The sequence below is a fragment of the Pseudophryne corroboree genome, chromosome 2 (assembly GCF_028390025.1).
Source record: "Pseudophryne corroboree isolate aPseCor3 chromosome 2, aPseCor3.hap2, whole genome shotgun sequence".
Lineage (NCBI taxonomy): Eukaryota > Metazoa > Chordata > Amphibia > Anura > Myobatrachidae > Pseudophryne > Pseudophryne corroboree.
The window spans coordinates 569719834-569729686 of NC_086445.1; the positions used below are offsets into that span (position 1 = coordinate 569719834).

At 44.1% G+C, this 9853-nt stretch overlaps 1 protein-coding gene across 1 annotated transcript in view; it reads right to left on the minus strand.

Annotated features, from left to right (window-relative positions):
* Nucleotides 1–9485, minus strand: part of CSF3R (colony stimulating factor 3 receptor) — a 191809-nt gene extending 182324 nt beyond the window's left edge. Inside the window, exon 1 of the mRNA XM_063954393.1 lies at nt 9342–9485. The gene's annotated coding sequence lies outside the window, so the exon portion shown is untranslated. The remainder of the gene's footprint in view (nt 1–9341) is intronic.
* Nucleotides 9486–9853: the final 368 nt, after the last annotated feature.

Consider the following 9853-nt stretch of genomic DNA (forward strand, 5'->3'; position numbering starts at 1 on the left):
TTGTTCCGGAAAAGTTGAGAGGCAGGACTGTCAAAGCCACCTGAGCATGGAGAGCAACAAGATCTAGGACGGTTGTCGCACCATTTTCTTTTTTCACCCCCCCTGCATTTTCCTTTCTTTTTCACCTCCTTATTTTACTTCTTTTCCCTAACGAAATGGATCTATCACAAGAGACTGCGTTTCAGGTTCTGCTAGTAATTCTGTTTTTGATCAGGACAATTTGTTTTGGTGAGGGTCCCAAAAAGGGCGAGCAGGGATCTGGAATGGGTTCTGATGGCGAGTATGAATTTGTAGGATCTCAGGAGCATCACATCACTCGAGTAAAGGCTGGTATCAGTAAGCGCTCTGGTAGTCATGGAGCTCGGAGGCACTGTGAAGGGTTATTGTCTGATGAATATTGTATTTGTAGGAATTGTGAGAATATAGTCGAGGATGGGTGCATCCAGAGATGTCAGTCCAACCTTAATATCGACATGGACCGCCATCCATTGAGTGATTACCACTCACTAGTGGGTAAGGTCTTAAACCAGACAGAATGCTGGCTGTGCTCACAGGTACCTCAAGGTCAGAGTAAGTCAGGATTAGTACCATACCCTTTAGCAATAGATGAGGTACTTGAATTACGGGGTGGGAGACCGGTGGACAAGAAATTCAATATCTCCAGGCCCCCTAGCTTGAAGCTCCACCAGTATCATGTAGACAGGTCCTTATTATGTTTTAATATTTCCAATTACCGAAAACCAGGAAATTGGGAAGTGACGTGGAATAACCAGACAATGACCTTTTCACATAGAGCTGATAAGATACCCATAGACTCTGAAATTGTACGCCAAATAGCCAACAGTGGGAGGTATTTTCGGTATAGGTATACACGTGGAAGCTAGACCATGTGGGTTGGAAAAGTATCGTCAGAGTATTGTGCCCATATCATCCAGCCTGATACTTGTACTGAGCAAATGGGAGAACTAGGGATTGGTTTCTTTACTTGGAAAGTTTGCAATATGGTGATGTTACATTTTGTCCCCTATGTTCTCCCAGATGATGCCTATTTCATATGTGGGAGGAAAGCGTACAAGTGGCTTGCCCCGAGATCTGAGGGATTGTGTTATATTAGGAGAGTACTACCGGAGGTCATGACCATACCCACGATAAAATGAAAGACGTTCACCGCAGTGCTCAGACTCCTTATACTCATACTCACTATGAACACATCATCAAGAGACACCTCATAGATAGGGCAGAGCAAGCAGCCTCTGATTTGATCCACGAATCCACCGGGATTCAGTTCCTTCTCGCATTAGACATCACCCGTACTGCCAGAGGAACTATAAATTATAGGTATATCCATGCGCTAGCGAACTTGATAGATAATATCACTGAGATGTATAATGACACCTTCAGGTATACGGGAAGGGAGTTACAAGCCTACAAGAAGGAACTGATCCAGCACAGGATGGTCCTTAATTGTGTTACAGCCGTGACAGGTGGGTACTGTGTTACTCTGGCAACTCAATATGGTGTGAAGTGCTGTACGTATATTACGAACAGCACTGACGACCCCACGGAGATCATCGATCAGAAGATGGACGAGATCTTGCAGTTGAAGTGGGAGTTTAGGAGGAAGCACAACCTTACCTTAGCGACTGTGGGTAATGAACTGACCGGCTGGGTCTCATGGTTGAACCCACGCAAATGGTTCTCGGGTTTAGGAGAGTGGGCTCAAAATGTCATTATGAGTGTGGGGAAGTTTCTCCTTTGTATCCTGGAAGTCATCATAATTATTGGTTTGATATTTAGGTGTGTTCAAATTCTAACGCGGCGCAAGCACGGCACAAATTTGATGAGTCTAAGGAGCGAGGGCGCTGTTACAGCAGCAGATTTAATTTATGATCCATCCATAGAGACAGCGTTATGATAAGGATTGCAAATGAATTTCATGGACTGTTTCTTTCACCCGTTTTTCTTTGTCTCCCCCTCTGCCCAGATACATCCAACCGGAAAAGACGTCAGCCCTACCCAAAATGTTTATGTGAATGTATTTTTATATATATGTCTTATCTTCATCTCTGCAACCTCCAGGTAATGGCACACATAGTCGACAGGTGATATCCACATATACTAGCACTAACATATGTTCCCCCTCCATGTATCATCAACTAAATGTGCACCCCATTTGTTGGAACAAAAAGTCGAAAAGAGCTAGGTAGTGTTTGTTGGCCCATTTACAGACCCTTAATACGGGATGAGAAGGATTTAATGTATACTTCGCAATACCTCGAAGCTTATTTAGAACATATACGGCACGATACATGCCCCTCAGACATGGATTCATACATACATGCTTTTTACTATCCCACTAGGTCATACATTTCCTGCCTACAACTTCCCTCCGATCATACAAGCTTCTGTATATATTGTATAGATATTTTTCTGTTTATTGATTAGTTAGTGGCAGTTATTGGTGACTGCCAAAGGGTGGACTGTCGAAGTTGAAAAATATTGCAGTGCACACATCACGTACAAACTACACACAGATGGCCTCCGTGCGCGTACTTGTTCTGCCGTTCGTGCGCATATTCGCAATTTGCGTATGGTCGCTCCCGCGGTCCTGCGTATTAGTGCGTGGTATGAATAATTACGGTAGAGTTTGTGATCGCATGGAAAAGCCATAAAAACACATTACATATTAAATCCCAATAGTGCACAATGTACACATAGTCTCCCTGCACCACACCAGCAAGTTACAATAGTTTAAAGGGTATCAGAAAAAAGGGATTCACCTTTACAGGATAGGAGGGGACAGAACTAGGTTATAAGGTGGTGTTTACTATCCAGCTGTAGGGTATATTAAGGGAAATATTCCGGTGTTGGTTTGCAGAAGATCGCACGCTCCTGCGCATAGTTATGCGCAGGAGCAGAATATAAATATTAACTGTATTTACTGTACATTTGGTATGCGGCAGGAACCCAGAGGAGAACATCTGCAAGTGCACCTGGAACAGACATCGCCCACCTATTCAAACCGACCTATGACCTCTCCTGTACTGTAAATGACCATCCCTGTGTCCAATGGACAAAGAGATTACAGTATCCATTGTGTTAGGTTTTGGACTATTGTATAAAAGAGCCAGCTGCATGCCCAGTCACACACAGACTCTGAAGGTCATCTACCTTGATGACTGAGGACCAGACTGGGAAGAGCAGGCGAAACTAAAACGTATGTACCATTGACTGTAGCCATTTTTCTATTGTATTGTATTGTATTGTTTATATTGTAACCTCCTGCAAGTAAAGAACCGTTGGTGGGTTAGACCCCAACATAGTTTTGAATTACAATTGGTGTCGTGTCCCTTTTTTTTGCTAAGGTATTAAAGTGTATTTACAGCCACTCGGGCTGCTGCATTGTGCTAACAGCGTATAGGCCTGTGTACGCAAACTGTGTAGTCACTACGTCCTTTCGGCGTACGTACGCAGAGTGCGTACACTGTACGATCTTGTGTACGTAAGGTTTGTGAACAATATAAGGGTGAAAGGTTAATTACAGCGGCCGCAGCGGCTCAATATTAAAGTGTATTAAGTGTGTTTAAAGTATAGCTTTTAGTCCTGTAAGTAAACCGACATTTACATGCGTTATATTACACATGGAATGCAGAGCACACATAGATTGATGGCTAATATACTGTAACCCTTTCTGGTGCTATTACATTCATTTGGAATGAACTTTGGGGGTCATTCCGACCCGATCGCTCGCTGCAGTTTGTTGCAGTGCAGCGATCGGGTCGGAACTGCGCATGGCAGCTTTCGTTACCTAGCGACAGAGGCGGTCGCTAGGCGGGAGGAGGCTGAACAGCGGAATAAAGCCGCCGTTTAAGGGGAGCAGTCCAGCCAACGCAGGCATGGCCGGACCATTGGGAGGCCGGGAGTTGCTCCTCAAATACAAAGGCATTGCCTCTGTGCGATGTGTTTGTATTTATGCGGGGGGGGGGGGGGGGGGGCGGCACTGACGTGCAGGGCGGACTAGCCCTGTGCTGGGCACCCCCCCGCATGTCTGAGTTAACAATCGTAGCTGTGCTAAATTTAGCACAGCTACGATCAACTCGGAATGACCCCCTTTGTTCTACAACTAACATGTTCATTGCATGCTTGTTGCTTACAAAGCAGAATCAGCCCTTTGCTTACATATGGCTCTGTCTGACTCATTACACCTGCAATTTAATCCTGATACATACTGTAGCAACATTTTACCCACTGTGGACCTGCAATTTGTCTTCATCTTAAAAAAACATTATGAATGTGCATCAAACACTATACTTATTCTTTCATACACCATGGGAGCAAAAGTAAAAAAGGAGTAACTTTACACCAGGCAAAAACCATGCTGCATTGCAGGTGCATTTGCAATACAAATAAAGCTGTCCAGCATTTGTGTGCTACATGCAAAAGCAACCAGTGCTTACCCTGCATGCAATTAGAAATATTTATTTGTGCAAAATATTTTATTATTAAAGGTACATCAATGAAACAAGGCGGACATTGCTCAACAGAAATAAAACAATAAAAAATACAGGCAGGTCCATCATAGAGACATCAAAAGAAAAGAAAAGTAGATACAGTAGAGTTTATATTAAGCTACATATAGCAACTAAAAAACATCAGTGAAACCGATATAACAGACATATTTATTTGAACCCCTTTCATTGCAACACGGTTTGCCCATTTGTAAAGTTACTCCTTATTTATTTGTATTTTTTTTTTTTGCTTTGTTCTCAACTCAGTCCCATATGCACAGACTTATTTCTGAGAGAGTGTCAGAGATAGAGGCCACAATATTCGTGGGAACTCTCCTGAATGCTCCTCAAACCAATTCTGGATTACTTGGGACTGATGACACAGTGCATTATCCTGCTGGAATATTCCATTGTTGTGGGGGTACATGAAGTACATGAAGGACTGCAAATGGTCTTCAAGCAATGCAGTGTAGCGGTTACCAGTCAATAATGTGTTCAGGTGGACCAGCGGACCCAATCCATGCCATGTGAACACATCCCACACCATTATGGAACCACCAGCTTGCACGGTGCCTCCTTAACAACTGGGGTCCATAGCCTCATGGGGTTTCTGCCACACCTGAACCCTACTATCAGCCCGAAATGATTGGAACCGTGACTCATCGGACCGCACCACGTTCCCAGTCCTCCAAGGTCCAATTAGCGACTCCACAAGACCAGGTGAGATGCTGTGTCCGGTGTTGATGTGTTAATAGGTGGGCCTTCTGCTCCCATAAATTCTGAAAGCTAAAGAACACTGCACTGACATGCTGGATATGTGTCTGGTACCTCCTGCATTGAATAGGGTGTGATTTGAGTATCGATTATCTGTTACCATGGACAATTCTTGCCAGACACCGCTGGTCATGATCATTAAGCACCCATGGTCAGCCACTTTGCTGTCCACAGTGGGTGGTAATGCCTTCCATGAGGTATTCCAGGCACACACGTGACACCGTAGATCAAGTAATGTACACGGACAGTGTAATGGTTAGCATTACTGCCTTCCAGCACTGAGGTCATGGGTTTAATTCCCACTGTGGCCCTAGCTGTGTGGAGTTTGTATATTCTTTACGTGCTTACATGGGTTTCCTCTGGGTACTTTGGTTTCCACAGTCCAAAAATAAACTGGTAGGCTAATTGGCTCTCAATAAAATTAACCCCAGTGTGAATGTGTGTGCGTGTACAATGTGGTAGTGAATACAGATTGTAAGCTCCGCTACGGCAGGGACTGATATGAATGGTCAAATATTCTCTGTAAAGCGCTGTGGAATATGTGTGTGCTATATAAATAACTGGTAATAAAATAAAGAAATAAATACATTTTGAATGTCTGCACAACTTCGGAATAGAAGGTTCCATCCGTCAGGCACCCACTATCATGCCCCATTCAAACTCCAATAAGCAGCATAGGCAGTGTTCAGACTGACTAACGAGGTATCAGATTACAACTGATGCAGATCTGGGCATATCCAAAACTTTACAGTGATGCCACCTACCATTACCTTTACATACTGCTAGCCCATGGCTTTTGGCACTTCAGTGCAGAGCCATAACTAGACTTTTTAGCGCCCTGTTCCCAAGGGTGTAGCGAGGGTGGCTATGGTGGAGCATGAGCTCCGGGCACTGGCAAAGTTACAGGGCACGCTACCACCTGCCCCCCCTCCAGCTGCCCGCAATACCGTAGGACACTGTACAGGCAGGAGGAGGAGAAGCAGAGGGGTGCACACTGACTTGGAGACTAGTTAGGGAACAGGGGAGACCAGAGGCGACAGCAGGAGACACTGACAACCAGCACATGCTGGAGCTCTGACGCCCTCTTTATATGTCTCACTGTCTGCTTGTAGCTGTGCAGCAGGGTTACTTTTGACTTGCTACACCACTCTTCCCCAGCTGCTGCAACACCTCTTTCTGCTCCGTCTATTGTAGCACCTCTCTCTGTCCCAGCTGCTGCAGCACCTCTCTCTGTCCCAGCTGCTGCAGCACCTCTCTCTGTCCCAGCTGCTGCAGAACCTCGCTATGCCTCAGCTGCTGCCGCACCTCTCTTTACCCTGGATGCTGCAGCAACCCTCTCTACATTGATGCTGCAGCACTCTCTCTGTCCCAGCTGCTGCTGCAGCATCTTTCTCTGCATTAGAAGCTGCAGAGTAATATGTATACGCGGGTCTACTGTTGCATAAAATGTTTAAATGGCTCTACTGTGTTTTGTAACGTGTATAAGGGGCTCTCCTGTGTGGTGTAATGAATAAAAGGGACTTTACTGTGTGGTGTAACATGTATAAGGGGTGTGGTGTAATGTGAATAATAAACACTACTGTGTGGTGTAATGTGAATAACAGACACTACTGTGCGGTGTAATGTGAATAAAGGACAATACTGTGCGGTGTAATGTGAATTGGTATTATTCTGTGGCCATTACCCTTCCCAATGAAGCCACAGCCCTATATTTTTGTTACGCTCCTTCGGCGCGCACTGTCCTTATTTTAAACATGGGGGGCACCCAAAGGAAACTTTCGCTATGAGATCCACAAAGTCTAGAACGTGCCCTGTTACAAATTTAGGATTTTTAAATATTTTTCATTGTCAAATGTAACATGCACCCAACTCAGTACAGGAATGGGGCGCCAAAACATACCCTTGCTCCGGACACCATGGCAACTAGCTACACCTCTGCCTGTGCCAGAAAGAGAATTGGCGCCCCCCCCCCCCCCACCCTCCCCCTCATTTTTCCATTAAGGAAATAAGGCTCTTGCCTCGTGGGGAAGGGGTATGACAATATGTTCTGTATTCTGTATTTAGATATTTGTTTAACCACAGTATTAGCCGATGTAGAATGCACACAACATGTATGGTATCAGACAGAGGTGTCGCCAAGTGTGGTGACACCCAGTGCGTACTCTGCCCCACTCACCCTGCCGGCGTCCACCGCCGACGTGGCCTCGCAGATCTCCTCTTCTTCACTCTGGGGGCGTGTCCAGCTTCCCCGAAGATGCTGGCTGCCCATGGAGACTGGGCAGCTTGCAGTGCCGGCTCCTTATCTGTGACAGGAGCCGAGTGCTGCAGAGGATTATAGCACTGCAGCACTCGGCTCCTGTCACTGCAGAAGAGCCGGCAGTTTGGTGTCACCCCTTTCCGAGGGTGACACCTGGGTGCGGGCCGCACCCCCTGCACCTGCCTTCTGACACCACTGCCTTCTGCTGTTATTGTAATAAACAAAGTAAACTGATACCCCTTTCAGACATCCTTCAAAATCCCGGGATTTTGCACATGAACATGCATCAACCTGGGATTTTGGCATTTCTCAAAGGCCCCTGCAATTGACCAGGGTTTATCCCAAGACTCAAGTCCTGGGTAGACATCCCGGCTTAGGTCTGAATAGTACGACCCGGTAATTTACTCCCAGGTTGCACCTAGATGCCTCCTGATTGGTGTTGGACTGCCTGGAAGGGGCAGGGGTGCATGAAGGGGGTTTGCGCCAAGCAACAGAGAGGGGGCATGTTGTGGTGAGGTCTGGTGGCTGGTGTGTGATGTGTGTGTGTGTGTGTGTGTGTATGATTTTGTCATGTGTTTGAAAAATGACAGGAGCTGATTGGTTTGTAGTTTATCTCTCTCTACTTTAGCTCTCTCCAAAGCTTAGTACATCTTCTTGCTAATCGTATACAGGAAAACTGTGTTTCATAAAGGAAAATGCAAAAATCAGACTTTATCTCTGTCCAAGGCTTAGTACATCTGCCCCTTAATCTTATACAGGAACACTGTGTTACAGTAGTACAGTAAGTAGGTTAGGATGTGGTTGTAGTAACTTAAATGCAAACATTTTGACTTCAGGACAATGTGTATGGTGAAATATCCTGCTCAATATACCAAGATGTAGTTACTGAGGCTCCATCTGTAACTATGACATTACAATTCCTACAAATTATAACCAATAAAATATGATAACGTGTTAAAAAAAGATGAGGACATTGTTAGACCTCTTTATCACATCAGTAATTTGTGTAATCCAGTGATAACTCCAAGTGAAATTGGCATCTCAAACATTGCTTCCAGCTACACTGGAGTATCCCAGGCTGAGGTGCAATAAATGAAACATAGCATAGCATATGATATATATATATATATATATATATACACACACACACACACACACACACACACACACACACACACACACACACAAATATATATATATATATATACTGTATATATATGTACACACAGATATGTATATATATATATATATATATATGCACACACACACACACACACACACACACACACACACACACACACACACACTGTGTGTATGTGTGTGTGTGTGTGTATATATATATATATATATATATCTGCAGCAGCAGAAGACAAACACAGTACTGCAGGATGTTATCACGAAAAACGAACTCAACTCAATATAACAGTCAATATAACAAGTGTAACTTTCAGACACTGTAGCAGACATTATAGTTACGACTGCCACCTGCCCGGTGTTTTACCAGCCTGCTAGGTAGTAATCGGACTTTGTGTCAATATCATTGACTGCTAGAACACAGAGTCAGGAAAGTCAGTAGTGTTTCCTAGAAATGATGGCTATGCCAGTTATGCCACCTGTGGGCTATTTGTGCAATGATAAAAACTGCACATTACACAGATAAAACAAATCTTGATAAGAAAATATCAAAAGTGTATAACTATCCCCTATCTAACGAGAAAGATATATAAATTGTATTTTTATTTTGTTATTATACAGAATATAATTAAATGCAATCATTTCCATAGAAAAGTATTTGTACTCACCAAGTGGTTATCACCGGCTGTATCATGTACTAAACTTCTACTTCAACATACATGTGGCTTTTTAGCTAGTAGCACGTTGGTTTCCTGCAGCTTACATGAAGCTTTTGTAGCAGCTGTTCCCAGTGTAATGATGCCGTTACTGTCTCTCCAACCCACTGGAAATTGCAAAACACTTCCCTGAACATTGAGCATATATGAGTGATCAGGAGGAGGGGAGCTAGAAACCCTCAGGAACCCACAAGTGAGACTTACTGTACAAGGACAGACATATGATGGCATTAAGTCACATCCAAAAGGCTCATTTCACTATTAAAAATAAATGTCCGGCTGCCTTATCCGGCTGCCTTATCATAGCCGTAATATTATGTGCTCTAGAAAGCAATTTGGTAATTTACTAAGATGGGAGTTATATTAAAGATGGGATGTTGCCCATAGCAACCAATCTTAATCTACTTCTCATTTATCTAGCACCTTCTAGAAGATAATACCTAGAATCGGATTGGTTGCTATGG